Genomic DNA, 7,381 nt, shown 5'->3' with positions numbered 1-7,381 from the left:
GAAATCACCCGTGAAGAGGTCAAAGGTCAGGGCAGGGAAAATGTTCCTTGTTCTGACATACCAGAGAACATCTGACTCGATGAGCCCTGCAGTAGTTGCACTTATGTTGCATTTTTTAGTTTATTTCTGTTGAAAAAAGGCTTTTTTAATGAATTGTAAAGAGAATATGTTCTTCTAATGCAGATTTTAATTAAATAAATCTGATTGGTTAAAAAATTTGGGCTGCATGCGCTGGTTTGGTTCAGTTGGTAGAGAAGGCGCCCCATATACAGAGGCTATAGTCCTCGATGCACTGATCGCAGGTTAAACTCCCGGTCTGCCAATCATTTGGTGCATGTCTTCCCCCACTCTCTACTACCCTCATTTCCTGTCTCACCTCAGCTGTCCTATGAAATAAAGGCAAAAAGCCAAAAAGCCAAAAAAATAATCCAATAAAAAATAAATAAATAAAATAATTTGGGTCGCGATTCGTCATTAAGGCGGTGGTGGGTCCTGAGGCTAGACCAATTGAGAACCACTGCCCTACATTTAGCTTTTGTGCTAATTCCAGCATTTTTACTTTGGAGTTTATTGCTGATAGGTTGATTAATGTGCACTGTCCTAATTCATATAAATAAATTCAAATCAAAGCGAAAGTGAAGCCAAACCCTCTCCATCACCCCCTGCTGACTGGCTGCAGTATATAAAGCCTGCCTCCTCCATGTTAACAGATGGGACATGAGTCAAACTATAAAATCAAAATACACGTCAAATACATTTTTTTCAAACATGGTTTCTGTCATTATAGTTAGTTCTTATCATGCTGATTTATGTCCAAGTATTCATTTTTCTGACAAGTTTACTTTTAATTAGTTATTTGATGCTATAAAAAGGGGGTGTGGCCTCATGATTGACAGCTCCATTGACAAATCGGGCTCCTGCAGCGTTCTGTTCCCGAGCAGCAGAGTAGAGGAGAACAGGCGAGAGGAGGCGTAACACTAACACTACAGTCAGTGAACTTTCCATAAGCGTGAATATCTGCTTCAGACCGACACATGAAGCTGTTCTGCTGCAGACTGAGCCCACCTGAGGGCTCCAACATGTCAAGGCCACAAGGTCAGTGTGTGTTTCAGGTAGAGGAAGGGGCGGGACGTCAATACTGCGGCTCCACCAGCCGATCTCTACTGCACACACTCTGGATACAAATGAGCACGATGGCTTTACTGAATTTATTACCTTATTTACATATTAAATATCTGAGTTTAACTTTTCCCAATTCAAACACAACATCTTTCAGAAAATTAAATGACAATATTTCAAATTTAGATTGAAACTAATTTTCTTTGAAAGCTGACAACATCAACAACTAAGACCCTTATGTACTTAGATAGAAGGCTGTGGCTTTAATAACTATTTGGCATCTGGGGCTGCTTCTTTCCACCCCACATGTTTTATCTGCGACTGTTGCACAAGTGGATATGAATTATTCTAGTTAGTCAAGAATTTGGAGAGGCATGTTCATTCCATAAAAACACTTAAAATGTCTAAAGTGCTGATTTATAAGGAAACAGTGAGTTCTTCATTAATGCACGCAATAAATTCAAAGTTAACGAGCCACTTTCCAAATGTTTACATTTTATTTATTTCATTTCGAGATTTAAATCTAACTCCACAGGCGCGTGGAGAAACAGAGGAACTGTTAAAGCGACATGAGTAGGATTATGCACTGGAAAGGAAATGAACATCTGGCAAGAAAATGTTGACTTTATCATTGTAGAGCCAAGAAATTAACAAGTTTTTAGTCACATGGTTTAATGAAAACAAGAGCTACTTATCTAGATCACAGGGTGGGATGTTTAACCTTTGAATGTACAAAGATCAAGAGAATCAAGCAGAGTTGATTCAGGTCTGAGCTTTTAACTTGTGCCCTTTCTTGATTGAAAGAGACGATCTGATAAGCGATGTTCAACTGCTGACATGTTCCAGGAAAAGGTGAATTACTTCTTGTAATCAGTCATATGTCTAATATTGTCAGTTGTCTTTTTTTCTAGCTCACTTTCTTTCTCTCTAAACCGGTCGCAGCCCATTTCTGTCCACCTGTGAATCTGGTTCTACTCGAGGTTTATGCCTGTTTAAAGGAAGTGCTCACTTATTGTGGAATCTTTTAGGTCTCTGTTATAGAGTAAAGCTTGGCCTGCTTATTATCAAAACAAGATCTGTGGTGCCACTGATGCACGAAAAATGTTGTCTGCTTTGAACTCTCTCCTCTATCCACTGCCTCCCCCAGCCTCCACTCTGCTCACTCCAGATATGCTTGCCACATTCTTCACAAATAAGGTTTCTACCATCAGAAATCAGTTCTATGAGCCCGACCCACTCGGCCTGCAGCCACCAGCCAATAGCGCCTCACTCACCTCAGTCTGCCCCCTGGCTGAAGACGAAGTCTCCAGGCTTCTGCAAGACTCTCGGCCTACTACCTGTCCACTGAACCCGATACCATCAAACCTCCTACAGACCATTTCCCCCACACTTAATCCTGCAGTCACGCACATTATCAACTCTTCACTGTCAACGGGTGTGTTCCCAACTGCATTCAAGCAAGCAAACTGTGCCTGAAATGGAGGCACTACAGGTGTCTTAACCTAAACCAAATGTGTCCATTTCCCAACACTTATCCCGTGATGCACATGTTTGTCCTGCGCTGAGATCTGCTGGTGGACGAGGTTCCCTGCACTGGTAGAGGACTCTTGCAATGGATTGATATGCTCAATGTTTTATTCATGTTGGTGTGGTATGCAGTTTTACATCTCCAAAATTGTCATTTTTAAGCATTTCAGAAAATGCTTAAAAATGTGGTAAGATTCAAAGTGCATCTGGTTTGGTTAACGTGGCTATTTTTCATCTATAATTTACCTTTTACAAACAACAGTTCTGAACATGCCAGAAAACCTTCTGTACCGTCTTCTGTTCTGACAACCACAGCTTTCAGTATTTAACATTACACAGGTTTTCTTTGAAGAGTAAGATTTTCACATCAGCTCTTCTGGGAAGCACTAAATTCTTTGGTGAATCTTCACTTGGGTGGCCCCCGAGGGACCCGAGAGAACCAGCGCTCAGGCTGCTTCAAATCCCTGATGTCAGCCTGTAATTGACCTTTCATCATTTCATTTGGACACTGGGGAATATCTCATCCACACCTGTGCTCTCTCTCTCTCCCCCTCTCTCTCTCTCTCTCTCTCTCTCTGTGTGTGTGTGTGTGTGTGTGTGTGTGTGTGTCTTTGTGCATTAGCGTCTGGTTATGGTTAAAACAAAGCAGAGTTTGTTACATTATTTGTTGGGGATTCAGGGGTTATCCCCCAAATCAATACAAGTTCCGACAAATCCTGCAGATTGCACCGCCTAACCTCTTGGGGTCAAGAAACAGCAGCCTGCTTTATCCAGTTAGATAGAGAGTGCAATGAAAACCAACAGTTTTATCCAGTTAGATAGAGAGTGCAATGAAAACCAACAGTTCATGAAGAACAGTATCCAACTGGGTGGCTCATGACAGTAGTTAAAGCCATTTCCTGCTTGAAACGACTAAGTGGAGGAGGGTTGGATAGAAAACATCCTGGGAAAGAAATGCATTCTTTTATAGTTGTTTGGGAAAAGCTGTTCTCAGTATGTCTGCTGTTGTTTGGGTGAGAAAGAGCAGAGCAGCATCAGAATCCAAATCAGCTTTATTGGCCAAGTACGTGGGTACACAAGGAATTTGACTCTGTGTTTTCTGTGCTCTCAGTGTACAGACACGCACACTAAACTTAAAAACAAGGACAGGTTACACGAGGTAACACAGACACTTAGACGCTAAAAACTAAATCTAAAACTACTACAGGCCCAGACAGGAGACAACAGACAATAGTGCAATAGAGAGTGCAAAGGGGCAGAGATAAATATAGTTGTGAATCAGGTTGTTATGTACAAGAGGTAGATGGTTGTAGTATTTACAGTATTTACAGAGAATGTTGATTGACCTTCGATGTAGTGATAAAATATACATGATAAGAGGGTGGGAAAGAAACTGTTTCTGGTCCCTGGGGAGTCGAGGTGATGCAGGATGTAGTGCAGTCCCATGTTGAACGCATCATCCACCGACCTGTTTGCCCGGTAGGCAAACTGCAGGGTCCAGCGGTGGGCCTGTGATGTTCTTCAGGTGACTCAACACCAGTCTTTCAAAGGATTTGAGCTGATACGAGCCTGAAATATATCAACTCAAACTGGACACATTTGTGCTCATGTCTTTTCTTCGTTTTATCTGCTGCATTTCTTTTGTGATGACTCAGCAGGGTGTGCTGTAGGCTGTCAGCCATGATAGAGGAACAGCAATGCACATCCTTCCTCTTGTCTATCTCTTCAAGGCTTCCAAATGGTAGTCCAAAAACCAATGGGTGATGTCACGTTGGCTTGGTCCATTTATTGTCTTTGGTCCACACTGAAACATCTCAACAACTATCATATATTTATTTACAGACATTTCTGGCCCCAAAGGTTCATACCCTTCCTTTTTCCCCAATGCATCCAGCCCCTTCACGTTTGGCCTGTTAGTAATATGTCCAGACAAACTAATGGATGAACTAATAAGACATTTGTTGCATTTATGTCTCCCTTTGGATGAGCTTTTGTAGCTTTGGTGATTAATCAAACTATAATCAATTTTTATATAGTGCCAAATCATAATAAAACAGATCTAAACCGAACTCTTTGTTTTATTATTTACAGAAACCCAACATGAATCCACCCCGAGCAATGCCAACTAAATGCCAGACCTAATGGCTATTTAACCCTTGATTATGGTCAAAATTGTGAGGCCGCTGGTCCGGCCAGCTAATGTCTTCATAGGTAAAAGCTGACGCCCGGGCCAAGACGTCCTTTTCTCTGCACTGGTCATTTTGAAATGTGAGAATGGAGTTTGAGTTGAGACAACATCTGTGACTGGATTGTTGTCGGCTTCATATCCATCCATCCATCATCTATACCGCTTACCTGTTGGCTGGAGCCTATCCCAGTTATTGGGTGAGAGGCGGGGTTACACCTGGACTGATCGCCTGTCAATCACAGAGCTGACACACAGAGACAGACAACCTTTCACGCTCACATTCACACCTACGGGCAATTGAGAGCCACAGATGAATCTAACAAGCATTCTTTGGACTGTGGCAGGAAGCCGGAGTACCCGGAAAGAACCCACGCATGCACGGGAAAAACATGCACACTCCGCACAGAAAGGCCCACTACGTCTGAATTGGGATTCAAACCAGGAACCTTCTACCTGTGAGGTGACAGCGCTAACCACTGCAGCACAGTGCAGCCCGCTTCATATACAGATATGGGAATATAGAGATTATTAAAATGCTAAATTGGCTGTGAGGTTACAGGACAGCATTCTGGCCGATGCGTTTTACCTGTTTTCTCCACACGGAAGTTTTTCCTGCTTCAACCAAAGCCAGACCAAAGGTGATTGGTCAATACTACCGGGACAAACAGAAAGTAGAACGCTTACACAGTGAGTGTCACTCACCTACAGATGATGCATCCATGTGCAGAATCTGTTTGTAGAGATGACTAACTTCAACACTGATCACATTATACCTGCTAAACATCAGCATGGTAGCAGCCTTATTGGTAGTGTGTTGCCTTGCTAGCGTTAGCATTTAGTGCAAAGCACTCTGTGTGTAAGTAAAGCCGCACAGATCTAATAGTGCAGCTGGAGACCAGTGGGTTTTTTGAAGTGTACCAATTTTCCAAGGTGGACACACTAATGGCTCCACACCTGCTTACAGTTAGACTCATTTTCTATAATTTGGAGTCTGTGTAGGTCCTGATGCACTCTGGGAAACGGAGGAAAAAACAGAACTAGAAAAGTCAGTTTGAGGGAAAGTTGGTGTCTGACAGGTGGAAGTGATATAAGAGAGGCTCTCCCTAAAAGGCTATTATCCGCCTGTTCAATCTACAGAGGTATCCCCTAACAGGAACAACACTTTACTCAAGGTCTGTTTTTTTTCCCCCCGAATCCATCCTTCCACACAATCTGACCTTACCCAATCTCCCAACCCACTGCAGCGCTGGCCCCACCTCCAGTCCAAACCTCCCAGTATGTCTTCATTATCAGCAGCAGGGCTAGGTAGAGCTACTTAGGCAGGGATAAAAGAGAAAACGGAGGACAGGAGGATAAAAGGAGGTTCGGAGAGAGAGAAACAAGGACAAGGGAAACTGGGACAGAGAATAAGGAGACGCGAATCGAGGCGAGAAAGAAAGTGTGAGGAAAAATCAATAAAAACAGAGGTGAAGTGAGGAAAAGGGAGGGAGGAGAGGACAGAAGAAGAGTGGTGCAAGTGGACCAATAAGAACGTGTAGCGAGGAAGAAGAAGGGGGAAAGCGGGACGAGAGCGGCACATTATAGAAAACGAGAAAACGGAAAAGAAGAGCGCGAGTGTGACAGACTGACGGACAGCTGGACCCGGGAACGACAGGTAAGTACAGCGGAAATATTGATCCTTTTCTTGTCATGTTCGAGCAGTTCAGGAAATCCAAACGATTGAAAGACATGACGAGATGTCTGAGGCGCAAACATTTTGATCATGTTACATTATTTACCTCCCTTATGCTCCACATGGTCTGATGATGTATGTCAGGGAAACATTTAGTGAATATCCTCCTCTGTGAGTTTTCTGCGTGCGCCAGCTGTGGATTTCCCAGCTGTGGCCTGTAAAGTGCAGTAGATGTAAGGCACATTTAATCACCTTGAATGGCATAAATACAAATCTGGGCGGATGAAGTAAAGGAGAGTCCCACGCTTGGATCGATTCTGTGTTTCGGCGCGTTCAAGTTCGATCGCCCAACGAGGTGGAGTCGTAAACTGTGACTGGACGTCATAATTCTTCAGACGGACTTCAATATTTCCTCAAAGACTTGAATATTTCTTCGGGTTCTGAAGTGAATCCATTTTTTTAACCGCACCATGTGCAGTAATAAATGTCCGAAAACATTTCCAGATTGTGTTGAAAACAAAGCTGTGCTTCACAGTCGGGGCTCCATGGCTGCAAAATCCTGGCCACGTATCAACTGTCTACATCAGAAGTCTGAGCTTTAATGTGAAAAGCTGTCAGCAACACTTCCAACCATATTTTATATATAAATTCAGACTCATAATTACACCAATAGGTTTATAAAGTTTCAGTTGCTAGCGTTAGCATTTAGTGCAAAGCACTCTGTGTGTAAGTAAAGCCGCACAGATCTAATAGTGCAGCTGGAGACCAGTGGGTTTTTTGAAGTGTACCAATTTTCCAAGGTGGACACACTAATGGCTCCACACCTGCTTACAGTTAGACTCATTTTCTATAATTTGGAGTCTGTGTAGGTCCTG

This window comes from Semicossyphus pulcher, unplaced genomic scaffold (genome assembly GCF_022749685.1).
Source record: "Semicossyphus pulcher isolate SPU_LCO1_2020_fin unplaced genomic scaffold, fSemPul1.0.p SCAF_3, whole genome shotgun sequence".
In the NCBI taxonomy this organism is placed as follows: Eukaryota; Metazoa; Chordata; class Actinopteri; order Labriformes; family Labridae; genus Semicossyphus; species Semicossyphus pulcher.
This window is presented reverse-complemented; position numbering follows the sequence as displayed.